This window comes from Mandrillus leucophaeus, unplaced genomic scaffold, assembly GCF_000951045.1.
Source record: "Mandrillus leucophaeus isolate KB7577 unplaced genomic scaffold, Mleu.le_1.0 Scaffold880, whole genome shotgun sequence".
NCBI classification, from domain to species: Eukaryota; Metazoa; Chordata; class Mammalia; order Primates; family Cercopithecidae; genus Mandrillus; species Mandrillus leucophaeus.
The window spans coordinates 1,353,060-1,380,694 of NW_012109586.1; the positions used below are offsets into that span (position 1 = coordinate 1,353,060).

A 27,635-nucleotide genomic window follows, 5' to 3' on the forward strand; every position below is an offset into this window, starting at 1 on the left:
AGCTAGGATGGTCTCGATCTCCTGACCTCGTGATCCGCCCGTCTCGGCCTCCCAAAGTGCTGGGATTACAGGCTTGAGCCACCGCGCCCGGCCTGGACTCAGTCTTGAAAGAATTCACCACCTGCTGACTAAAGTGGCCTTTGGCCTTGAATAACCAGTGGCAGTCATGTAGGATTGGCTGTGGCCCTTGGGTGAGCCCCAGTACTGTGCTGGTCTGCGAGGCTTCAGAGGCAACTCAGCACAGTTCCAACTGTGGTGGCTACAAAAGTGCCTGTATCATCCCCCACCAACACTGGGCAGGCCAGTACAGAGAGACTCCTGACTGAAGGAAAGGGAAGGTAGAGAGCAAGAGACTCTGACTGGTAACCCAGGGAATTCTCCCAATTATCTTCCCAAGTCCATCAGAACTGTGTATGTAGGAGTCTGCAAGAGTCACAGCGTCCCTGTGCTTTGGACGCTCGTTAATGCCAAAATGGCTGCAGTGACTACAGGCTTGGGTCACAACACTCAATCTGCTTTGATTTCTTGGAAAGCCCCCCTGGAGAGTGACAGGAACAAACAAACCCAAACTGTGAAGACTAGCTCTTCCATGCCTAGATATCAATGAATGTCCACAATTACCAACAATATCTAGGAAAACAGGACCTCACCAAACAGACTAATCCTGGAGCAGTAAAGATATGTAACCTTTTAGATGGGAAATTCAAAACAGTGGTCTTGAGAAAGCTCAATTTAATTCAAGATAAAAGAGATAAAAAATTCAGAATTATGTAAGAGAAACTTAACAAAGGGACTGAAATGATAAAAAAAAAACAAGCAGAAATTCTGAAGCTGGAAAATTCAACGGCTGAAAATGCATCAGTCTCTCAACAGCAGAGGAATGAATTAGTGAGCTTGAAGACAGGTTATATGAAAATACAGTCATAAAAGAAAAAAATAATAAAAAACAATGAAGTATGCCCACAAGATCTGGAAAATAGTTCTCAAAAGGCATAATCAAAAAGTTACTGGCCTTAAAGAGGGCGTAGAGAAAGAGACTGAGGTAGAAAGTTTTTTCAAAGAAATAATAGCAGAGTACTTTTCAAACTTAGAGAAGCCAGAAGAGAGTAGGATGACAAACTTTAGCAGAAACCCTGCAAGCCAGAAGAGAGTAGAATAGTATTAGGTTGGTGCAAAAGTAACCACGGTTTTTGCAATTACTTTTCATGGCAATTAATATTGTGGCAAAAACCATGATAACTTTTGCACCAAACTAATACATCTACTGAAATTATCCTTGAAACATGAGGGAGACATGAAGATTTTCCCAGACTAACAAAAGCTGAGGGATTTCATCAACACCAGACTCATCTTTCAAAAAATGCTAAAGGGAAGTTCTCCAATCTGAAAGAAAAGGACATTAACAAGCAACAAGAAACCATCTGAAGGTATAAAACTCACTGGTAAAAGTAAGTGCACAGATAAATACAGAATACTCTAACCGCTCATATCTTTAGTAGGAAGATTAAAAGACAATCCTATTGTTAGATATGTGTTCTAACCTCCACCTTATCTGGAGAAGCTTCTTCTTTTAGAAAATCCAGCAAAATAACTAAGCCAAGACACGTTAACAAAAAAAGTTTGAGGCCGACATGGTGGCTCACGCCTGTAATCCCAGCACTTTGGGAGGCCGAGACGGGAGGATCACGAAGTCAGGAGATCAAGACCATCCGGGCCAACACGGTGAAACCCCTTCTCTACTAAAAATACAAAAAAAATTAGCTGGGCGTAGTGGTGGGCGCCTGTAGTCCCAGCTACTCAGGAGTCTGAGGCAGGAGAATGGCGTGAACCCGGGAGGCAGAGCTTGCAGTGAGCCGAGATGGCGCCACTGCACTCCAGCCTGGGGGGCAGAGTGAGACTCCATCTCAAAAAAAGAAAAAAAAAAAGTTTGAAAAGAAAGTTGTAAGGAAATACAACGGGAGGGATTGTTAGATATGAGTTCTAAATTTCTTTTCAAAGAATATGTCAGTATGTTCAATTCTTTGCCTTCTACTTTTAAACTTCCTCGTAAAGCAACCTTTTCCGATTATCTACTCCACCCTGACTCATTCTGATCACCTGCTCCACCCTACATTCCAATCACCTGCTCTACCCTAACTCATTCCAATTATCTGCTACCTGCTCTGCCCTGACTCCCACCAAAGCGCTCACTCCGTCATTCTCTTTAAATTAGCCAATCGGAATTAGTTTAGCCTGTGAGGGCTAACTAAAGTCAACAGGGGAACGACAAAGCAGCACGGGCTACATGCATCAGGGATAAGAAACCCTTACCCTCCCTTGTCCAAATGTGCACTCACCATTGTTCCATCTGTAAGGGCGCACCTTTCTATATAGAAGTAACTTGCCTTGCTGAGAATTAAAAAGAAAATTTTATATTCGAGCGCTATTTCTTTTGTGGCACCGAAACTTTATATATAACATTATCAAAACAAACAAACAAACAAAAAAACAAAAACAAAACTACTTCAAAACTTAAAAGATAATATAAAAATATATAGAGACAAAACGTCAAAAAGTGAAGGGATGGAGTAAAAGTGTACAGGTTTTAAAGTTTTTTCTGTGCGTGCATTTTTTCTCTTCTTTGCAATCAGAGTTGTCATCAGTTGCAAATAATTGGCTATAAGTTGTTATTTGCTAACCTCATAGTAACCACAAAACAAAAACCTCTAATAGGTACACAAAAAATAAAAAGCAAGAAATTAAAACACTACCAAAAAATAACTTTAGCACAAAGGAAGACAAGGAAAAAAGAAAGGGGGAAAAGCCCAAGAAAAGAACCAGAACAATAAAAAGGCAGTAGTAAGTCCTTACCTATCAATAATAATACTCAATGTAAATGGACTAAATTCTTCACTATAAAAACATAGACTAACAACAAAAAGATGGAAAAAGATACTGCATGTGAAGAGCCCAAGTAGCTTTGTATCTATTTTTAGATAAAATAGATTTCAACACAAAAACTGTGAAAAGAGAGAAAAAAGGTTATCATACAACACAAAAGGTTTTAATTCAGCAAGAGGATATAAAAATGATAAATACATATCTATCCAAAACAGAAGCACTTAAGATATATAAAGTCAAGTGTATTAGAGTTAAGGAGACAGAACCCAATACAGTAATGACTTGGGACTTCAACAGCCCACTTTCACCATTGGACAAATCATCTAGACAGAAAAAAAGTAATGAATTTAATCTGCACTATAGATTAAATGAACCTAATCGATATTTACAGAAGCCGTCATACAACAGCTGCAAAATACACATTCTTCTCCTCAGCACATGGAGTATTTCTCAAGGATGGATCCTAAATTCTCCAATCAAAAGAGAGGCGCTGAAGGCCTAAACAAAACAAGGCCCTAGTACCTGCTACATATAAGAAACTCACTTCATTTATAAAAACATAGATAGACCAAAAGATGGAAAGAGATACTGCATGCAAACAGAAACCCAAAAAGAGCACCATCATGTTAGGCCGCAAAACAAGTCTGATAAAAATTATAAAGTATCTTTTCTAACCACAATGGAATAAAAGTAGAAATAAATAACAAGTGGAACTTTGGAAACTATACAAACATGTAAGAATTAAACAATACATGCCTGAACAACCAATGAAGTAATTAAGAAGGAAATTTTAAAAATTTCTTGAAACAAATGAAAATGGAAACATAACCTGCTAAAACTATGAGATACAGTTAAAGCTAACACTAAAGAGAACGTTTATAGCGATAAATGTGCAAATCAAAAAGTAGAAAACCAAGAAATAAACAATCTAGTAATGCATCTTAAAGAACTAGAAAAGCAAGAGCATACCAAGCCCCAAATTAAGAAAAGAAATAATAACACAAGAAAATTAATTAAAAACAGAAATAAAATTAAGACTAAAAAAAAAAATAGAAAAGATCAATGAAATGAAAAGGGTTATTTGGAAAGATAGACAAAATCAATGAACCTTTACCCAGACTAAGAAAAAGAAAAAGATCCAAATAAAATCAGAGACAAAAAAGGTGACATTACAACTGATATCACAAAAATTCAAAGGATCATTGGAGACCGTCATGAACAATCGCATGCCAATAAATTGGAAAACCTAGAAGAAATGAATAAATTCCTAGGCACATACAGCCTAATACGAGTGAAACATGAAGAAAACCAAAATCTAAATAGAACAATAAGTTTCAAGATACAAACAATAATAAAAAGTCCCCCATCACAGAAAAGGCCAGGACTTCATGGCTTCACCGAATTCCACCAAACATTTAAAGAAGAGCTAACATCAGTCCTACTCAAATCATTCTCCAAAATCATGGAGGATCTCCAATTTCATTTTATGAGGCCAGATTTATTTATTTATTTATTTATTTATTTTGAGACAGAGTCTCACTTTGTTCCCCAGGCGATCTGCAACCTCTGCCTCCTGGGTTCCAGCGATTCTCCTGCCTCAGCCTCCTGAGTAGCTGGGATTATAGGCATGAGTCACCACACCCACCTAATTTTTGTATTTTTTGTAGAGATGGGGTTTCACCATGTCAGCCAGGCTGGTCTCAAAATATCTGCCTGCCTCAGCCTTCCAAAGTGCTGGGATTACAGGAGTGAGCTACCATGCCCAGCCCCAGATTTATTCTGATACCAAAACCAAACAAAGATACAACAACAACAAAAAAGAAACTACAGGCCAGTATCTCTGATGAAAACAGATACAAAAATCCTTAACAAAACAGAGCAAACCAAATTCAACAGCACATTAAAAAGATCATCATAATTAACCGGGATTCATCCCAGGGATGCAAGGATGGTTCAACATATGTAAATCAATCAATGTGATACATCATATCAACAGAATGAAGGACACAAAGCGTATTGTCATTTCAATAGATGACAACAAAATCCTTTTTGATAAAATTCAATAACCCTTCATAAAAACTCTCAGCAAACTGGGGACAGAAGGATCATACCTCAACACGATTAAGCCATATACAACAAACCCACAGTTAGTATCAGACTGAATGGGGGAAAAACTGAAAGCCTTTCTTCTAGGATCTAGAAGAAGGATGGGCATTTTCACCACTATTACGCAAGTTAGTAATAGAAGTCCTAGCCAGAGTAAACAGACAAGAGAATGAAATAAAGGACATTTAAATTGGAAAGAAGAAAGTAAAATTATCATTGTTTGCAGCTGATGTGATCTTATATTTGAAAAACCTAAAGACTCCAACAAACTATTAGAACTAATAAACAAATTCAGTAACATTGCAGGATACAAAATCAACATACAAAAATCCATAGAATTTCTCTATGCCAACAGTGACAACCTATCTGAAAAAGAAATCAAGAAGGTGATCCCATTTACAATAGCTACAAATAACATTAACTATCTAGGAATAAACTTAACCAACTACAATGCAAACTACAAAACATTGATGAAATTAATTGAAGAGGATACAAACAAATGAAAAGACATCCCATGCTCATGGGTTGAAAAAAAATAATATGTTAAAATGACAATACTCCCCACAGCAATCCACAGATTCAAAGCCATCCCTATCAAGAGCAATGACATTCTTCACAGAAACAGAAAAAAAAAATCCTAAAATTGTATGGAACCACAAAAGATCCTAAATAGCCAAAACAATCCTGACTAAAAAGAACAAAGCTGGTAACTGGTAGAGTTATCACACTACCAGACGTCAAAATATACTACAACGCTGTAGTAACCAAAATAGCATGGTACCGGCATAAAAACAGACACGTAGAATAACAGAACAGAACAGAGAGTCCAGAAATGAATCCGTATATTTATTAAAGCCAATTAGTTTTTTACTAAGGTGCCAAAAACACTCTTTGGGGAAAGGACAGTCTCTTCAATAAATGGTGTTGGGAAAACTGGATGCCCACATTCAGAAGAACAAAAGTAGACCCCTAACTCTTGCCATATACAAAAATCAAAGAAAAATGCATTAAAGACTTAAATCTATGAAACTACTAAAGGAAATCATTGGACAAAAACTCCAGGACATTGGTCTAGGCAAAGACTTCTTAAATAAGACCTCAAAAACACAAGAAACTAAAGCAATAAGATAAAATAAAATATCAACAAATGGGATCTCTCCAAGCCAAAAAGCTTCTGCACAGCAATGAAAACAATAAAATGAAGACATAACAGGTAGAATGGGAGAAAATATTTCAAACTAATATCTGACAAAGGATGAATAACCAGAATACATAAGAATCTTGAATGAATGACTCAATAGGAAAAAAAATTCTGATTTTAATATGGTCAAAAGATCTGAGGAGACATTTCTCAAGAAGACATACAAATGGCCAACAGGTCTATGAAATAATGCTCCACATTATTAATAATCAGAGAAATACAAATCAAAACTATAATGACGTATCATCTCACCCCAGTTAAAACGGCTTTTATCAAAAAGACAGTCAATATCAGATGCTGGTGAGAATGTGGAGAAAGGGGAACCCTTGCACACTGTTGGTGGAAATGTAAACTGGCACAGTCACAACAGAGAACAGTATGGAGCTCCGAAAAACACAACAAATAGAACTATAATCTAGCAATCCCACTACTGGGTATATACCCAAAAGAAAGGAAATGGCAAAGGATGGATAAAGAAATGTGGTACATATACACACTGGAATGTTATTCAGCCATAAAAAAAACAGAATGAAATTCTGTCATTTTCAACAACATGGATGCGACTGGCAGACATTATAAGGGAAAGAAGCCAGATATAGAAAGGCAAGTATCACATGTTCTTACCCATATGGGGAAGCTTCAAAAAAATTGAAGTCATAGAGATAGTGAGTAAAAAGATGTTACTAGAGACTGGGAAGGGTAGTGTTGAGAGGAGAATCAAGAGGAGATGGTTGATGGGTAGAAAAATATAGTTAGAAGGAATAAAATATAGTGTTTAGTAGCACATATAGTAATTACAGCTAAAAATAATTTAGTGTATGTTTTAGAACAATTAAAGGAGTGGAAATGAAGTGTCTCTAACACAAAGAAATGATAAATGCTTGAGGTAATGGATATCTCAATTACTTGATTTGATCATTACACATTGTATTTTTGTATCAAATATCACATACTCCCCATATTATGTATCCATAATAATTAAAAATTTTAAAAAATTTAAACAAATATATGAGTTAAGTTAAAAAATTTTTGGCTCAAAGCATAAATATCTTAAAATCAAATCTCAGAAGTAAAAAAGAAAGATAATTAGATTTTATTTATGGTAGTGGCAGACAGGACCAAACTTTCTGCTGAGGCCAACAAAAAAACTAAATAATAATGAATGAAATAAGGTAATGTGAAATTTCATACCAAATTCCACGTGAAGGTAAGCCAGAAACAAACCATACACCAAGTAACTTTTGTTCTGAGGACATTTTCCTATCTAGAAGAAAAGGCTGAGAAAAAAGGCTGAGCTAATGGAAGATGTGCAGGTCTGTGGTAAAAAAAAAAAAAATCAAAGCACAAGGCCAGGTGTGGTGGCTCATGCCTGTAATCCTATCCTTTGACAGGCCAAGGCAGGAGGATCACTTGAGCCCAGGAATTCAGGATCATTGTGTGCAATAATGAGACCTCATTTAAAATAAAATAAATAAATACAAAAAATCAAAATCAAAAATAAAAATAAAAGCACATGGCCCGCCAAAGCTGGGGACTCAGATAAGCTACCTAATTTACGTTCAGAGTTTAAAGACAACATCATTAGGATAAGAGGAAATTGAAGGAAAGTAGAATTCATGATCTTAAAATCTTGCTTAACAACTGTAGAATGGTCGACGTTGAGTTCTTATGTTGAGTTCTTATGTTGAGTTCTTCAGCAACTTCTCCTGTAATTGTAAGAGGATCAATCTGCTTCAATGATTGCTCTCAGTTGGTTGTTGTCAACTTCCAATGGCCTACCACTACACTCCTCATCCTCAAGGCTCTGGTATCCTTCGCAAAACTTTTTGAACCACCACTGCACCGTACGTTCATTAGCGTTCATTAAGGAATTCCAACTACTGAACATGAATAAAGCAACTTAGGACTGACAGCACTCCTAGAGATCTTTCCTAGAAAAATGTACCTTCTTAAGAAAGAGACTATTATTCTAGGACTCATATTCCTGTAATTTTTTAAATACAACTGGTATCAAGGCACACAAGAAAAAAATATCATGAGCTAGCAGACACAGACTTAGAAAATTTAGAAACTGGAATTATCTCCAACAAACAACAAATGAACTACGAATATAGGAGGCCCTTCATAGCCACAGATTCACTCAACCAAGGATTAAAAATATATGTATATTTTTAAAAATATGATGATAAAAAATAATAGAAATTTTTAAAAAGTCATGACAGTATAACAATATTTACATAGCATCTACATTGTATTAGGTACCATAAGTAGTCTAGAGATTATTTAAAATACGTGGGAGGATGTGTGTAGGTTGTATGCAAACATTATGGCATGTTATATAAGGAATTTGAGCTGCCTGTGGATTGCGGTGTCTGCATGGGGTTCTGAAACCAATCTCCCACAGATACTAAGGAGCAACTATACTAAGCCAACAAAAGCAAGATTGTAATTTTCAGCAGGTAACTAGAAACAGCAAGAATATCACCAATATCTTTAGAAAAATACTGATGCATTGATTTAATAATCTTGATGAATACAGGGCAAGATAAAGAATTCCACACGATGATTTAACATTTCCTCTACCCCTACAACCACACTTGACTAGGAGAGAAAAAAAAAAGAAAAAAAGAATTCCACACAAAAACATCAGAGTGAAACAGCAGAAAAATTACAACCAAAAAAAAAAAAAAAGAAAAAAAAATTCTAAAAGACAGATTTCCTTCAAAGCAGCACGAATTATTAGGTTGGTACAAAATTAATTGTGGATTTTGCATTGTTGGAATTTGCCATTTGATACTGGAATACATTCCTAAATGTGGTTATGTTATATATCATTTTAATGGGCATTTCTCACTTTATGTTTTTTTGCTAATGACTTATTACTTGCTGTTTGTATTTATTTTGGACTATGGAAATGATGCTAGACAAAAAGCAAAGTCGAGTGATTTTCTTATTCAAGTTCAAAATGTGTCGTAAAACAGCAGAGACGACTCACAACATCAACAATGCATTTGGCCCAGGAATTGCTAATGAACATACAGTGCAGTGGTGGTTCAAGAAGTTTTGCAAAGGATACCAGAGCCTTGAGGATGAGGAGTGTAGTGGTAGGCCACTGGAAGTTGACAACAACCAACTGAGAGCAATCATTGAAGCAGATCGATCCTCTTACAATTACAGGAGAAGTTGCTGAAGAACTCAACATAAGCACTCAACGTCGACCATTCTACAGTTGTTCGGCATTTGAAGCAAATAGGAAAGGTGAAAAAGCTTGACAAGTGGGTGCCTCATGAGCTGAGCAAAAATTTAAAATAACACCATTTTAAGTGTTGTCTTCTCTTATTTTCCACAACAATGAACCATTTCTCAATCAGACCGTGAGGTGCAACAAAAAGTTGATTTTATATGACAACCAGCAATGACCAGCTCAGTGGCTGGACCGAGAAGAAGCTCCAAAGCACTTCCCAAAGCCAGACTTGCACCAAAAAAAGGCCATGGTAACTGTTTGGTGGTCTGCTGCCGGTCTGATCCACTACAGCTTTCTGAATCCTGGAGACACCATTACATCTGAGAAGTATGCTCAGTAAATCAGTGAGATGCACTTAAAACTGTGATGCCTGCAGCCAGCATGGATCAACAGAAAGGGCCCAATTTTCCACAATAACACCCAACAGCACATTGCACAACCAACACTTCAAAAGTTGAACAAACAGGGCCACAAAGTTTTGCTTCAACTGCCATATTCACCTGACCTCTCATCAACTGACTACCACTTCTTCAAGCATCTCCACAACTTTTTTCAGGGAAAATGATTCCACAACCAGCAGGATGCAGGAAAAGGCTTTCCAAGTTTGTGGAATCCTGAAGCATGGGTGGATCACTTGAGGTCAGGAGTTTGAGACCAGCCTAGCCAAAATGGTAAAACTTCACCTCTACTAAAAATAAAAATATTAGCCAGGCATGGTGGCACATGCTTGTAATCCCAGCTACTCGGGAGGCTGAGGCAGGAGAATCACTTGAATTTGGGAGGCAGAGGTTGCAGTGAGCCAAGATCATGCCACTGGATTCCAGCCTGGGCAACAGAGTGAGACTCCATTTCGTGGCGGGGAGCGGGGAGAGGCGGAATCTTCAAAAATCAAAAATAATAATTTAATAATTTGAGGTTAAGAAAGGTTTATGTATCTGAGTTGTTCCAAACATAAAGGTTTCACAGTAACTGAATCAAGTGCCAGTTTTTAAACTTAATTGAACACTAAACAAAACTAAAAATTCAGTTCCTCAGTCACACTAGCCACATTTCAAGTGCTCAAAAGCCACACGCAGCTTGTAGCTACTATAATGAACAGCACAAGCATAGAACTTGTTACCTGGAGTTTAAACTACATATAAAATTCAAAGAACAATGATAGCATATAAGACCTACATGAAGATAAAGTTGCCATCCCAGAAGAGAGTAATGCTCCAAGCACAGAGAAGATACTGGCCATACTGCTAGAAATCCCTGAGTAAAACAGACAACCCAATTAAAACACCAAACAAACAAACAAACAAAAAAACAAACCTCCACAAAAGATTTAAAAAGACAATGCACAAAAGATTTAAGAATTAAAAAGGCAATTCTAGAAAGAGGAAATCCAAATAGCCGGTAAGTTTTTGAAAAAGTGTTCAAACTCTTTAGTATCCTGGGCAGAGTAAATTAAAACAACAATAAGATAAAGCCACATTCCTCAATTTGGGAAAAAGGAAAAATAACTCTTGGTGAGACAGTAAAAGTAAAGGGATCTACCATATACTGTTGTCAGGGTATACACTGGTGTGAATTTGAAGATAAACATACGTACTCTACAAAAATCCATGGTAATGTACATAAGAATACATGTACAAGAACATTCATAATAGTATTGTTCATAACTGCTAAAAACGAAACAATCCAAATGTTTATTAATATTAGACTAAACTGTGGCTCATTTCCATTAAGACTTTTTACACTATACTTTTTATACTATAGATTACTATAATCCAATATAAGAACTAGAGCTAAATGTACTAATAGAGTTAAATCTTAGCTGTATGAGAGAAAAAGATACATAATGATATGTAATATATAATTCACTTACAATTAAGAAACAGGCAAAACGAATCTAAATTGCTTAGGAATGCTGACATAGGTGGTTAAGAAATCCTAAGAAAGAAAGCAGTAAATAATTGCCATAAAAATCAGGATAGTGTTAACCTCTGAAAGAACTGAGGAAGGGGATGATCAGGAATAGAATATAGAGGGCAGCTTCTCAGGGGCCACAAACATTTTAATTCTTGACTGTGGTAGCGGTTACATAGAGTTCACACTTTATAGCTATTCATTATACTATGTATCGATGTTTGCATGCTTAAATACTAAATGTATGGAAAAAGACACAAAAGATTTAAAATTGTATCTAAGGCACATTAATTGCCTTGCTGTATTTTTTTTTTTCCATTACAAAGTGGCAGACAATTGGTTACACTATAAAGAAAATTTTAAAGCACAGGAGTCTACTTTTGATTCCATCAGACATGATTACCGTACACAGTACAAAAGATAGTAAGGGCTAAGCAATGGTGCACAAATGGGGTCCACTATCCAAATTTACAGAAAGTAAGATGTGGAAAATTAGTAACTTTAACTGATAGTGTACCCCTAAAGAAACTACACCGGCCGGGCGCGGTGGCTCATGCCTGTAATCCCAGCACTTTGGGAGGCCGAGGTGGGTAGATCACTTGAGGTCAGGAGTTCGAGACCAGCCTGACCAACATGGTGAAACCCCCGTCTCTACTAAAAACACAAAAAAAATTAGCCGGGCGTGGTGGCACATGCCTGTAGTCTCAGCTACTCGGGAGGCTGAGGCAGGAGAATTGCTTGAATCCAGGAGACAAAGTTGCAGTGAGCCCAGATCGCGCCACTGCACTCACTGGGAGACAGCAAGACTCTGTATCAAAAAAAAAAAAAAAAAAAAAGAAAAGAAAAAAGAAAAAAAGAAAAAGAACCTACCCAACAGAATTAAATACCAACATAATAAATATGAAGGATTTTAGATTCTTGGTTTTTGAAAAACGTACAAAGATGATATTCCTTCAAAATACCTTTACAAAACAACTGAGACTGTAATGGTTTATATTGATTGTATGAAAACAATGTGAAAAAGAACCAGTACTATTTCACTATAAAAGCTTTACTAATGTAAATTTATAAATTCTTTCTTAAATATTTGAATTCTAATTTTATGATAGAAATTCATTATTTTCATCAAAAACAGCTGGCATTTGGGAAACCAAAGGCTCAAAAACTAAGAATAGTAACCATAGAAGACGAAACGGTCCTTTTAAAACTCATCATCTACACTACAAGGGGAAACTTTGATCACGTCCTTTCTCTTCATCAATCGTAAAACTCAACATTAAGGACTACACAATCCCACATCCCTCTCCGAGAGAGAGCAAAGGCTTTGTGTTGTAGCAACAATGCAAGACACGGAGGGAAGCTCCACTCAAGACTTCCCTGCCTGCTCCTTCCCCAAAGTCACTCCAGAATACCAGGGAGGGTTAAGAGGTAAGGCATGAAGAGCGCAATATCCAATATAAGCAAAGCGTCTGATGCATCTGGTCAAAATGCATACAGAGGACTTGTCTCTGTCCCTAGATACAGGTCTCCCGTTCTGCAGTCATGAGGATCAGCTGCTGAGACTTCACAGTTCCCTTCTCGGACCGTCACGCTCCTCACTTACCACCCCGATGCAGAGCTAGTCTCAGGACTCCCTGCACGTGTCAAGGATTCGTCGGCAGGCTCATGGGGGTGCCAAATGACAGAGCTCGCCTGGTCCTGGCCTTCCCGGCCTATACAAGCCTGCCCCCTTCCCAATTTCCAGTCTCCACAGCCTTCCATCCTCCCCCTTTCGATTTACCTTTCGCCACCGACGCCCCTGGCCTTCGTTTGCAGCAAGTTTACCCCACCATTACCTCCCGCATAAAAGCCTGCCTTTACCAGGGCAAAGGGGGGTACCAACGCCTGCAGGAATTGCTTCACCGGATCGGCTGGACGCGTCCTCTGCTAGGCTTCACCTGCTGTTGGCGACGGTACACAACCACTCCCAGCATGCCCCGCGCACGCACCACCTCTCCCACCCCGCCCCTCTCCCGCCCAAACACGTGACGCCCTTTCGTCTCCGTCCACGCCCACTTCCGTTCCTCCACTTTCCCTTAGGAAGGAGGAGGGAGCTGGGGGTGTTAAAAGCGTAGCGACTTCCTCCTCTTCCCCGCCCCCGCCCCTGTACCCCTTGCTACAATGTCTTCCGGGTCGCGAGCGCCTCTGCGCCTTCTGGGAAAATAGCTCATTTCCTCCCCTCCCCCTCCTCCTGCCTTCAACCAACCAGCCACCCGTCAGAGAGGGACATGCGCAGTGAGTGCCTCCCGTCTCTTCTACCCGAACCCCCCTCCCCCCCAAGCAGAGAGACCCCAGCAGCAGCAGCAGCTGATGATGAAGAGAGAGGCAGTGGCAGAGGGGGGGCACCTTTTATTTCTATTTTTAAAGGGACAGGACACTAATTCTATCCCACTTCAACCTTGAATTGAGGGGGGTGGGGGGAAGGCGGCTGAGTTCCTTCCCCCACCCTCCAGCCCTGAGCTCTGAGAGGGGGATTGAGCCTGAGAGAGGAGGAGAAGGAGTTTCTTCTTCTTCGAAAACCCCCATCCACGACTCCTACCCCCTCACCCCTCCAACTCGCCTCCCTCCCGAGCCCCCTCCACCCTCCTCCTCTTTGGCCGTGAGAGGAGGAGAGAAAGAAACCAAAAGCCTCTTAGCAACACAGACCCTTTGCTGCTGCTGCTGCTGCTGTTGCTGCTGCTGCTGCTGCTACTGCTGCTGCTGCTACTGCTGCTGCTTGGCCCTGGCTGGAGACATCTCACTACACCCAGGAGCAGCCACTTCCCCAGCTCTCCTCCTCCTCCTTCGCCTCCTCCTCCTCCACTCCCCCCCTTTATTACCCTTTGTGTCATCCTCCACAGCTCCAGGGAAGGCACTCAAAAGTGGGGGGCAGGAAAGGTAAGTGTGTCTGTGGGGGCTTCATTGCCTTCCTCTGGCTCTGACTTTCACTCCGGGGCAACAGTAGCACCAAACCACATACGCAGTGGAGCTCCGGGGTGAGGAGGGGGTGGTGCTGGGGGGGGGTGAAGGAGGGGTTGGAGTAGGGAGGGGTGTGTGAGATGGGGTGCCCATCCTGTCAGGGGAGGAAGGGCACTTTTATTTTTATTTGCTGTTGTCAAAAGTGGTTTCTCTCCTCCAGCTAACATCTGATTGTGTCTTGCTCCAGTGGGGGAGAATACAAAAACAACCCCCTCCTTCCTCCAATGAGGCGCCAGGGAAAGAGACAGAAAGAGGCACACTTTCTAGATGTCACTTAAAAAAAATTCATTGGAGAGCTCTTTTTCCCCAGGAAAAGCTTCACTGCATTTGTTTCTGAGTGGGAAAATGTCGGGATCTGGATTGTATTGGAACTGCTTATCCATTTGTAGACCTGAGTGTTTTCCCCTTTTTGGTCCTGTATGAGATTTGGATATTGACTTTAGTGTTGGAAGACTTGATTGGTTTTTGCTTTAGGGGTTTCATTTTCCATTTTTTCGTTTTGTCTGACTTCCATGGAAAATTTCAAATTTTTAGTTGGTAGAGGCCTTTGGTTAGGTTTTGACTTGCATTATTGCTTTTTTTTTTTTTTTTGTTAAATGTCTGTTTCATATATCAGTATATAAAGTCCAAAGCTCTAAAACGCTTAAAGTTTAAATGCCACTAGTATTGTCTGTTCCCACATATGTTCCTGATACTTATTTTCCATATGATGAGAATATTAGGTATTTTATAATTAATCTGGGTATTTTTGTAATCTTTGTAACTTGTCTGAACAAGTAGTCCCCATTGAAAACTTTATGTTGTTCTGGCTGCATGGAAGGCCAAACCTCTCCATCAATAGTTTGCTGGATTGGTACCACTTTCAGTTTTAGCTGAATTATTTATTTACTGTTGAAAATTGAGATGAGCTTTTCATCTCAATTTCTCTTCGGGTTCTGAACCAAATTGCTCACTATATGTAAAAGGACACAAATTTCTAAAATATGTTTTGATGAGTCAAAGCAATCATGAACTTATAGTTAGTATATTAATTTCGGTTAGCTATAAATTGAAAGGTAAATCCAGATTTAAGTTTATGGAATAACAGTATTGATAAAAATCACTATTCATTTTTCTATAGTATGTTCTTAGTGCATAGCTTTAAAATCCAGTGCTGTATTTTATTTCACAAATGCTAGAAAGTATGTTTCTGATGTAGGCCTTTTACTAGGGCTTATATTGGAAAGTGTTATTTTGTTTCATATATACATTTCTTTATTCTCTCCTTGAAGATGGATGCACACATGCATATACACACACTCTGTCGCTCTCGCTCTCTCTCCCTCACACCCTTTTTTTTTTTTTTTTTGTAACTGCATTGGTATCTCTGATCCCATAATTTATGTCAGCAAAAAATATTCTTCTGTAAAGCAGCAATTTTGTGATCAGACTGGCAATATGAAAACAGCAATTTGATCAACTAGAAAGGATTGAAGAAATACAAATCTAGAAGTATATTTGGCATAAATATTATAAAGACATGGTAATACTTCTAATTTTTTATTTGCTTGATGGTTAAAGTTAAAACATAGTATACTCATATTTTAGTGACAGTAAAGCATTGCATATGTAGAAACTTGTTCTGTAAAATTTTAATTATCAACTGTGTGCAAAAGTAGACATTTACATACCGAAATAAAAAAGCTTTATAGCAGTAAACAATATGATATTATTTCCCTTCTGTTATAAATTTGAACAATTTTTTACCTTTCTCTGAGATGTAATTAGTGTGCTTAAGCAGAAATCTGTGTCAAGTTCAAGTTTTTCTCCCAACATCAATACTGCAATTCCAAGTCCTTGTAAGGTTTCTTGTTCTCACCTTAAAACCTCAGCAACCTTAAAGGTAAGAGAGAGACAGTAGAACTTACTGAAGAAATTAATTTTAAGTAAGCGAATTATGTAGGTAATTGGGGTGGTAGTTGCCCAGTAGGCAGCTGAGTGAAAATTTAGTCTTGAGTTTAATGTCTTTCCTTATTTTGTTTCTTTTTTTTTTTTTTAAACATTTTTTATCACACCCCTCACCCTCACCCCCATGATCCTTTTGGTTAGAAGATTCCAGCCTTTATCTGAGTTGGATAATGATTTATGTTTAGAAAACCTTGTTAAGTATTAAGAACTGTTGATTCTTTAGGATTGTAATTGTTCAACTGGGTGATATCTTGGAGGTCACTTTATCCAACTCTATATATTGCCGAAGTTCTGAGAACTCGAACTTGCCTGAGGTTCCAAGGCCTGTAAGTGGCAGAGAAGGGAGCAGAGAACTCAGGTCTCCTGATGCTCACTATGCTGCACTACCTCATTTCCTTTGTCAGAAATGAAACTATTATGTACAGTTCTGGGTATACCACTTGAGGATTTCATATGGGGGCATATTATTGTACGAATATTAAGGTGAATAGCTTTAAAGCTATTATTTTGTCTACTTAAATTCAGTAATTTGTTAATTTTTTAAAGACGTACTAATTGTACTTATTGTAGGTTATTACTATTTTGAAGATAATTTCAGCTTTCTCTAATACTTATTTTCCTCCTGCACTTACAATTAATCAGTAAATATACTTACTGTTGTATTAAGAACCCATACTTATAAGAATAAATGGAATGCATATTCTATTATAAATGCTTACTTGTGAGTCTTGCCCTATGTACTGCCTAAAAACAAACATTTTTATTTTGTTAACACATCCTTCTACTCTCAGCACAATATCTGGTACACAGTAGGTCCTACTGGTAGCTTGTCATAATCCGTGTTAGTTTTAGAGTTAGGCATATTTGAATTTCTTTACTTCCATATGTGGAATTCGTTTCCTCTCCTTTTCTTGTCCTCCCTTGCCACAGTTTTCACTACCATGAACGTTTTTTCTTTATCCCTACTGTGGCTCTCATTATATCTAATTAACAGCCAAAGTAAATACTATTAGCTATATGGTACTCATAGTAACAAGACATATTCCCTTCTTATACCAGAAAAAATTTGGCAAAAGTGATTTATTATGAATAAGCAACAATGATCCAACACATTCCAGTTAAAAATATGCTTGTAAAAATTGTTCAGGATGCACTTAAATTTTGTTTCATTGACCGGCACAATAGGTTGTTGGAATGATTAGGCCGCTTTTACCAGCTCTATAAAACAAGTGCTACTTAGGTGACATGTTTCCCTGACTTTGTTTTTTTGGTCCTTACCCAGACAATTATCAACTTTCCAGTTTTCTATGGATATGAAGATATACTCCTAGTCATCAGTGGGACCCCCATGAAGTCAGCCAGAAAGCCTATATCCAACTTATGTACCTTTGCAAACTTGTCTGGATTTTGACTGTATGTGCAAAACAGATTGTATTTAGCGATTCATTAAACATCTTTTGATCATCTGCTGTCTGCCAGGCACTGTGCTAGGCATCTGAAAAACAAAGATGGTCCCTGCAGTTTAATGTGAAGAGCTACCTTAATTGTATTCCACAAGTGTATTGGTCATATCTTTGTTTTGGTGTTTCTACCTAAATAAATTTTATATTAACTAAACGGATACTGTTAGGTGGAAAAATGCATGTCTAAGAAGAATATTGCTGTTATTTTATTAAAATACAAATATATAAAGAAAAATTTTCCACTTAATACTGTATTCTAGGGATTTATATTCTGTAAATAGTTAACACATTTTAGACAATGAAAATAGTCTTATGTGGCTTCCTTTGCTGGATTTTTATTGCTAACCGTAATTCTTTTAAGATGACCAACAATGTTCATTAAATTATCTCATTAAATTTTTCCGGAAAAAACACCCCAAACTCTCTAAACTTAAATCTTTTTTTCAAAAGTAACTTTTTTCTTTTTTACCTCATATAACAGATTATCATTCATGATTCATTGGAAGACATTGTACATTTTCATTTTGAGTTTTCAGATATTTTCTACCATATTTTAGCAAATCTAACAGCATGATTTAAGTATTCTGCAGTAATTAGAGTGCACTATTTAGGAGTTTTGGAACTTTTAGTATGTAGTAGAAATATCATTGCAAAATCCTCATAAGAAACTTCCCAATTCTAGTTCTAAATCAGTTGTAATTTTTACTCTTTATTAAGTGGTATAGTTTCTATAGCTTTAGTAAAATGAATTAGAATTTTCTTTGTAGATGGATGTTTCAAAAACAAAGAATCTTATCTCAGTTCCTGTCATGGCTTTCATGTGTAATCGAAAAGTGTATTAGAGAGAAAAAGTACTGGATTCAATTTGTCCTTGTTAAAGTATACCTTTTACAAAAGTATTGATTAGCAGTTAAAAAGAAGGTGGGGATGCCTCTGCTGGTGCAGTATCTTGTGAAGATAAATAGACTCCTGAGTGGTGAATTCTGATCTCTTTCACATTCATTCTTAAATTTCTGTTTTAGTAATAATCATAGTTACCATTTATTATAAGTACCCAGCACTGTGATAAATTCAATTCACATTACATTTATTACACTTTCTAATTCAAAACACAGTCACATTAGAGTTTTTATCAATCTGTACACTGGTAAGCGATGGTAAATTATGGCTCTGATAGCTTGACAGACAAATGGAAAATTTCTGAACGTTTACAAGGATAGAAAAACAAAGAAAAAAAACCCAGTCTTTTATAAGAAATGCAGATATAGACCATTGTACAATTTAAAATATACATAATGTCAGTCTTTTCTTTGTATGGCAAAAATGTATGGCAAGAATAGAAAAACAGAAAAAAAAACCCCAGTCTTCTATAAGGAATGTAGATACAGACCATTGTACAATTTAAAATATACGTAATGTCAGTCTTTTCTTTGTATGGCAAAAATGACATCTGGGAGCTGCTCATGGTGACTCAACACTTGTAATGTAATCCCAGCTACTCCGAGGCTGAGGCGGGAGGATTATTTGAGCCCTGGATTTTGAGGCTGCAGTGAACTATGTTCACATCACTGCAATCCAACCTAGGCCACAGAGCGGGACCTTGTCTCTAAAAATAAAAAATAAGGTCAGGTGGAATAGCTCAAGCCTGTAATTCCAACAATTGGGAGATGAGGTAGGAGGATTTATCACTTGAGGCTAGTAGTTCAGGATAAGCCTGTGCAATATAGTGAGACCTGATCTCTACAAAATCAAAATAGTAGCTGAGCTTGGTGTGGTGCAGACTGTAGTCCCAGCTACTCAGGAGGCTGAGGTGAGAGGATCTCTTGAACTCAAGTTGAGGCTGCAGTGAGCCATGATCATGCCACTGGACTCTATGCTGAGCAACAGAGTGAGACCCTGTCTTTAAATAAATAAATAAACATAAAAATAAACAGTAAAAAAAAGTTCAGTTCAATCCTTCTCTCTATTAAACTTCCTATAACTTGCATGGAGTTACATTAAATATTTTCTTATATGAAGTTAAAGGGTTGTGACAATTTCTGATCCAATGAATATTTACTATAAAATTTTTAATATAAATGTGTTGATGGTGTAAAAGCCCATAAAAAATGGGAAGTTTGTATTATCTTGTGCTTTGGTGTATGTATACACATTATCTTCTGGACTCTATCATACATTTTCATAATTACTACATTACATATATAGGATTAAGTTTAATGTACTCTTTTTAGTATTAAAGTCAGAAATAGTATAAGAATGGTCAACTTGTTGGGTTCTCTAGGTGCCTAAATTATTTCATATTTGTACTTAAAAAAAGCTACTGAATTAAAATACTTTATGATACAGCTCTCTTTGGATAGTTGAGTTTTACGTCCTTTACTTTTAAGAGAAAAAAACAATTTTTTTTTTGTATTTTTATTACTTAAGTAACTTTTGTGTCTCTAAGTAAATATATGTTCATATTATAAATTTATACAGGTTGAGTATCTCTAATCCAGAATTCCAAAAGTCAAAATGCTTCAGAATCTGAAACTTTTTCAGCACTGACATGATGCTCAAAGAAAATGCTCAGTGAAGCATTTTGGATTTTGGATTTTGAGGTTAGGGATGTTCAACAGATATATAATGCAAATATTCCCAAATCTGTAAAAATCCAAAATTCTGAATACTTCTGGTTCACAAAACCTTTTGAATAAGGGATATCAGCTTGTATTGACTCTATCATCCTACAAATATTATGCCAGTATGTAATGACCTGCAGAGTTTGGAAATATTTTTAAATGCTAAAGAAATATTCTTTATCATCTGTTACACATTAGAAAGAAAAGTTTATTGCAAATGTTTTTTTCTTATAAGAATAATCTGAATAATCAGTAGTATGATCTTAAGTAATTTCTTTAAACAACCCAAAGATAATTCAGTTAAAAGTAAATATTCTAAGTCTTACACACTTAGAGTATTTCTGTTTGAAGTATTTCTATGTCATGTAAGATGTCAGAAGCTGGAATGACTCACTATAACTCACTGTAACTCTTCAAAGAGACAGAGTGAGATCCAGGCTTAACTTACATTAAGGTATAATTTATTCAAAGTTGGATATGACAGATTTTGATTTGCGTCCTTGTTTCAGTTGACCTATATAACCTTTTATTAGAGAATTTGTAATTAAATTCAGTGTCATTGAGTAGATTATTAGAACACATTGTTTTAAAGGACTAATATGAGTTATGTAAATCAGTCACCAACCTTGAAATGGTGAAAAGTTTGTGTACACACATGCTTCACTGAATTCTTTTGCTAACCAATCAAGATTCTAGCAATGGGAGGAAAATTTTCTGTGTGGTGCTAATGTTAAAACTTAAGTTCATGTGTAGCTTTTTTAAAAAAAATTTTAATGTCTGTATCTCAGAAGTTAGAAGTAATCCCAAAGTGTTTTTTAAGATTGACTGTGTGCTAAATTATATTTAAGGTTATCCTTGTATTCACAACTGCTGTTTTTTTTACGCCATGAGTCCAGAAGTATCTACTAATCTGTTGGCCATCAACTAACTTAATACATACATTCTTAATATTATTAGGATCTAAAAATAATAATTTAGACTGTATAAGTACATTTACTGTTGTTGGGGGAGGGAAATATTCCACATTCAATAAAAGCAAATATTGATTTTTAAATAGCTTTGTTACTTGGGATATACTGACCTAAAAAGAGTTCGCTGTGTAAGATATAAAGGATTCTTATTTGAAAAGTTATAAAGTATCATTAATGAGTATTAAATAACATAAAAATATTTAGGAAATCAAATACGTGCTCCTGTAATATTCAGAGGCTATTTTTTTAGTGTTATTCCAAAATCATTTTCCTTCTATATTTGTCACACTGGAGTTTGTGCTGAAGGATTTCTTGGCCATTTTAGACAATGTAATCTAGTTAAAAGGTTTGTTTATGCTTCCCATCTCTGTTCTGCTGATGGTATTAGAATGCAGGCCAGAGCCAGACATCTAACTGTTTATAACATTCAAACTTCAATTAAAGCTACAGTGTTCAGTTTACTATGTATCAGAAAGCTCTTACTAGCTACAAATATCACTAATAGTGATGACAGTGATGTTGATTAGCCATAAGCTTTCCTAAATCATACCACTCCTTAAAAATACTTTTTTAAAAATTTAGGTGTTAACCTTTAATTCTTTCATAGAAGTGTAAAATTAAGCTGTTTTTTTTTTTTTTACTAGAAGTAATATAGTCTTTTCCTTTAACACTTTTTATAATAAAACCTAACAGCATATATTATTGCATGTATTATTTAAATGGTCCACCTTAGTTGTTTTGAAATTAATAAATTCTGTAGAAGGTGTTACTTTGCTGTTCAATTTATTCAAATTTTCTTCCCGACTTGAAAAATAGAGCAATATGTTGCCCACTAGAAAATAAATCTAACAGTCACATTAGTCAGGTGTTCTTATACGTATGAAAGGAGTCTACTCCCACATAACACAGATTTTAATTTAACATTATATAGCTTTTCTGGGCTGCTGTTGTTATTGTTTTAAGTATTTTGGTAAATTGTTTTAGAAGGGTTTTTTATTTTTAAAAATTATTAGGAATTATTTAAAACCATTTCTTCAACAGGTTCTGTTTTTGTGCAGTTTACCTGGGCCAGTCAGAAAAAGGACTTGAATTTTATGTGTGTTTAATTTTTCTAATTAGTAGGCAAATTTGCTATATTACATTGGTTTTTTTTTTACAAAACCAAATTTTAGTTTTTATTAATTTTAGACCTTGAATGACTAAATCTATACATTCTTTATGTATGTACATGTATTTTTTGTTGACATCCAAGTTTATAAGAGGTATAAGCAACAGATCATTTAGGAAAGATGAAAAATCATATTAAATCGAATGAATTGCTGGTAAAATGCTTTTAATTAAGAAATACTATGATGGAGATATTAAAATAAACTATTTTAAGTAATATAAAATGTTAGGGGTTGGGTATGGTGGCTTACGCCTGTAACTCCAGCATTTTGGGAGGCCGAGGTGGGTGGATTGCTTGAGATCAGGAGTTCGCGACCAGCCTGACCGACATGGTAAAACCCCATCTCTATTAAAAATAAAAAGTTAGCCAGGCGTGATGGCACATGCCTGTAATCCCAGCTACTCGGGAGGCTGAGGCAGAGGTTGCCTCCTGAGTGCAGAGATCATGCCACTGCACTTCAGCCTGGGTAACAGAGTAAGACTGTCTCAAAAGAAAAAAAAAAGTTGGGAAATACTATCAAGTGTATCTGAAGATAAGAACGAAAAACAACCATGCAAAATTTAGATTTATAGTTTAAATCCATGGAAAGATCTCTAAGATAAGCTAGGTTGAAAAGCACATCACAAAATAATATACACACTATGATTTCATTTATGTAAAAAATGTACAGAATAATAAGTATGTAATGTTTACGAATGTATACGTTAACATCCATACAATATGTTTTTTATACTATCTATACCATAAAGACATACAGTATATGCCATATAAAAATACTTCAATACATTAAGAAAAGATCTGGAAGATAGGTAGCAAATTACATGCTTTGTATACAGAAAGTATATATGTGGGATGTGGGAAGATTGAAGAATTCTTTTTATGTAATCTTTAGCATTACTTGGATTTATTTGTAGCAATAAGCTTATATTCATGTAATGATTTTGTGGTGAGAAAATATACTTATGTATTAAAGAAATAAAAAATGACCCAGGAAAATTGCAGATCTAGTCTAAATAGTCACATGAATATATCCCTAGAATATCTTGAAGAGAATGTAGTATTGGCTAACAGTCATCATTGCTTGATAGAGAATAAAGTCTGTCAGACTTATCTAATCTTATCTAACAGGGTGAAAAGCCTAGTCAATTGAGGAAGGAACAATGGATATAATGTAGTTTTTAAATATTTTGCTTCTTACTGAAAAATGTACTTCTCACTGTCCTGGAAAAAATATAGACTGGGCTGCTGGTGATAAAGGATGTCAGTTATGAAGTGGTAGACAATTTCAATCTGAGATAAGATACAATATATGGGAATAAAATGAACTTTATTATTTTAATCAGTGATCCAAATTATTATATGTTCACTCAAAATACAGATAGTATAATCATGTACTATTTTTGTAATGTTTTCTATAATCAGGTACTGGTTTGAATAGAGGACAAAAATAAAACAGAAGGTTTGAAGACTAAGTACTTTTTTTAAGTGACTGAAACCTGTACTTGAAAGACACTTTAAGAACCTTTGTAAAATAACATTAAACTGAGTGTGTAAATATGCCTTGTAAAAAAAAAGCAATTAGAATTCTGTAGAGTTAATCACAGTGTGCTTTTGGGGAGGACCTGAGTTAATCAGGGTTTAGGTGGAGTTTAGATACTAGTTTGTCACAGAAGAGGGTAATTCAGGTAAAGACAAAGCTTCCAATGGGATGAGAGGATTGGGAAGCTTATTTTTACTAGTTTGAAAGCTGGGATTAAAATTCAGAGTAGCCTGGTAAATTAGGGAAATGCTTAGAAATATACCGTACCTTTACTTTTATGGTTCTAAAATTTTATTTCCCTGAATGTAGTTTTGAAAAGAAAGAAGTAGAGAAAGGGGGAAAATCATTTGCACAAAAAATAAGGAAATGAATAGGTCTTCGCAGTTATGACTGGAAAGTCCATTTGAGTCTGAAGTAAGCGTTTTCTGAATATGAGTTGGAAATGAAAACACTGTATTTAAGGCAGCAAACATGGAAGAATACTAACTGTGATTCTTTTTTCTTTCATAAATAAAATTTTTACCCAGGTTGATCCCTAGGATCAATAGTAAATAGTACACAGTTACAACTATAAATCATATATAAATGCTAAAAGTAACAAAGGATACAGATTATGTTTTCTCCATTTTCTTTATAAGTTTTGTTTGCGTCTACTTTATTTCCAGGTACCTTTATGATGTAAATTACCATCTAGTCTTCACTTACACCCAGAAATTGAACTTTTTTATTTCTTCTGAAAGTTTAAAGAGCTCTTTCTAATATGGCTCTGTATTTTTTTTTAGCTGAAAAGTCATAGTGAATTTCTTTAAACGGTAGTTATTGTTGACTCAGTGTTTATCACTTTTTCACAAAGGGTTTGCCAGAGTCTTTCTTTGACAAACATATGTTGTTACTATTATGTGCTCAGTGGGATAGTGAGCGAAAATAGACATAGGTCTTGATCTCCCGGAACTTATATCTAAAGATAGAAAAGGATATTAGTGAAATAATCATACAAATAAATGCAAAGTGGGAACCGTTTCAATTGTTGTAAAGAGGTACATAATATTTAATATGAGGGCTTTTAGGAGAATTTACTCAGTGGGATCAAGAGGAATTTTTTTTTTTTGGAGGAAGTGTTTATTTAGCTGAGATCTCAAGTAAGTTAATTTGATCAAGATGAAGAAAAGAGTTTTCTGGGAAGAAGGAGTAGCATATACAGAGGTTCTAAGGGGGGAGGGAGCATAGCAACAAATATTAAACAAAGGTCAGTGTGGCAGAATTCTAGAGCAAGAGGTTGCATGGTAAGTGATGATGCTAGGGAGTTAGATAGGAGCCAAACCGCAGAACTTTGTGTAGGCCAAGCTTTTCTTTATCCTTAGGGTTAATATTTAAACTTAGACTAATGTTCCTTAGGTTTAACAAGAAAAACCTACTATTAGTTATAAAAGGTTTGTATTATAGAAGTTCATTTTTATTTCAGTTTAAAACCAATAATGCTTTTTCCCATAGAATCATGGTTACAGTGACAGATCTCATAAGAAATCCGTTTAACAGAAATGACACTGGAAACCAGTCAACATAGTGTCATAGATATAACCAGGTAGAAGTCAGAAAAGAAAAGGAAGGAGATTAAAAATTATGTCTATATGTATTCAAAAGAGAATGCCCTAGGTATGATTGACTAAGCTGTGAATAATGAAGAAAAAAGCCTTACTTCAAGTGCATTAGACTGATGTAAGAGATCCTAACAAATGATGGTGAGGGACACATTCAACTGGACAGCTTAGAAGATCCTCAGCTGGCACCTCCTTATAGAACAGTGTGATAATGTCGAGCAAACCAAGGTGGAAGGAGAGTAGAAGTATCACATTCATAATTTGTTATGAATCTAGCACATACTCGTGTCAGTTGTTAGAATATAAACATTTAAAAATTTATATATTGGTAAGAAATGCAGAGCTACCAAGTGTCAGCAATACAGATGCCAACTTTATTTTGATTATGTTTAGAGTGATTTCATACTATTTAGAAGTGTTTATAAATTGCTCAGTTGTACTAAGTATTTTAGGCCATAATGTTAGCTTTGAATATCTTAGTGTGTATCACTTGGAGTGATACTTTAAAGAGGAAGTTGAAGAAATTTAATTTTTTAATTCTTATTTTTCTTTTAACTTACAACACTGTCAATAAATTATCTTCATTTCATATTGATCTTAAGTTTTAAGCCTTTTTGGACACCAGTTTCTGTCTGTATTAAGTAATTAACAATCTATTTAATAACTGAAGATTCAAGAAATGTCCAAAATGTTAAGAGCATTATAAAAAAATAATTGGTTAAGCCACTTGTATTAAGAAGAAAATGTCACAAAGATGTAATAAATTGTAAGAGAAAAGGAAGATATGTACAAGTCTTCTTTAAATAAACAGCATATCATGTAACAGTTGGTTGATGAATTCTGCCAATGCATGAAGTTGAAAATTGATGAATGTACTTCATCAGGTGATCTTGAACTTAATTTCCTCGCATTCTCAGGTACAGCAGACCATGCTTTTATAGCAGATTGGCATCTAAAAATAAGAACTATAGAATTTGGAGCTTATTTATTTGTTTACTTATATTTAAAACATTCTAATTGAGACAATACCAGCATTGATTCATTTTCCATGCAATAGCTAGCAGACTAATTTTAATTAATAGACCAACAATGTTTGGAAAGCTTATTAGAATGTTTGACAGCCTGGGCACCATGGTAAAACCTCATCTCTGCAAAAAATGCAAAAAATTAGGCAGGCATAGGGCAAGTGCCTGTATTCCCAGGTCCTTAGGAGGCCGAGGTAGGAGGATCACTTAAGCCTGAGAGGTCAAGGCTGCAGGGAGCCGTGGTCATGCCACTGCACTCCAGCCTGGGTGACACAGTAAGACCCTGTCTCAAAACAAAAGAATATTTGAAAAGACAGTTTACTAAATTTAGCTAATAATTCTAAGAGGTCAGTGTACCTCTTAAATAGAAATGAAGTTTCACTTGTGCATTTTTTAGGGATTGATACATTTCTTCTATTTTACAGCTTTCTACTGTCATTTAGCAAAGTATATTCCAAGGTCCTCTAGTTCTGTGATAACTTAGTAGGTATGATTATCTTTGCACTTGAAAAAACCCAAAAGGCTGCTTTATCAAATAAGGTTTTAAAACCATGATTATGATTAATGAATGCTGGATAAAGATTTTTACCGCAGTATTTTTTCAAGGGGTCTTAATATGTAATTCTTCTGAACTTCTAATAATGGTCACTAACATTTATTGAGTACTTAACTTTGCACCACTCATTGCACTAAACATTTTATAGACATTATCTTATTTTATCATTGTAACAAACATTCTGAGGAACATACTTAAGGATGTGTTTCTTCATATTTCACTGCTTGTAAACACCTATCCAAAAACTTACGTGTAGAATACAAAAGTGAGACGAACATCATTTTCTTTTGTTGCATCCTTAACGGCTTTGAGAAAGAAAGGTCATGAAAATTATTTTTAAAGTTAAGTGCTGAGCTTATCAATATGTTTTTACACTCTTCTAATTACCGTTACTCACAGATGACCAA

At 35.9% G+C, this 27,635-nt stretch overlaps 1 protein-coding gene and 2 long non-coding RNA genes across 6 annotated transcripts in view; 1 reads left to right on the forward strand and 2 right to left on the reverse strand.

Annotated features, from left to right (window-relative positions):
• The window catches only part of ORC4 (origin recognition complex, subunit 4), a 96,228-nt gene extending 82,754 nt beyond the window's left edge, over window positions 1–13,474 (reverse strand). Inside the window, exon 1 of one of the 4 annotated variants that reach the window (XM_011969313.1) lies at window positions 13,203–13,333. The gene's annotated coding sequence lies outside the window, so the exon portion shown is untranslated. Of the gene's footprint in view, window positions 1–13,177 lie in introns of all 4 variants that reach the window. The other 3 variants (XM_011969314.1, XM_011969312.1, XM_011969311.1) reach the window with 3 other exon arrangements.
• Window positions 13,475–13,624: 150 nt separating this feature from the next.
• LOC105531384 lies at window positions 13,625–18,152 on the forward strand. Its single transcript, XR_001004792.1, has 2 exons — window positions 13,625–14,258; window positions 17,569–18,152. It is a non-coding gene; the product is annotated as an uncharacterized LOC105531384 (long non-coding RNA).
• Window positions 18,153–25,482: 7,330 nt separating this feature from the next.
• LOC105531387 lies at window positions 25,483–26,602 on the reverse strand. Its single transcript, XR_001004793.1, has 2 exons — window positions 26,460–26,602; window positions 25,483–25,839 (listed from the first exon to the last, which is right to left on the reverse strand). It is a non-coding gene; the product is annotated as an uncharacterized LOC105531387 (long non-coding RNA).
• Window positions 26,603–27,635: the final 1,033 nt, after the last annotated feature.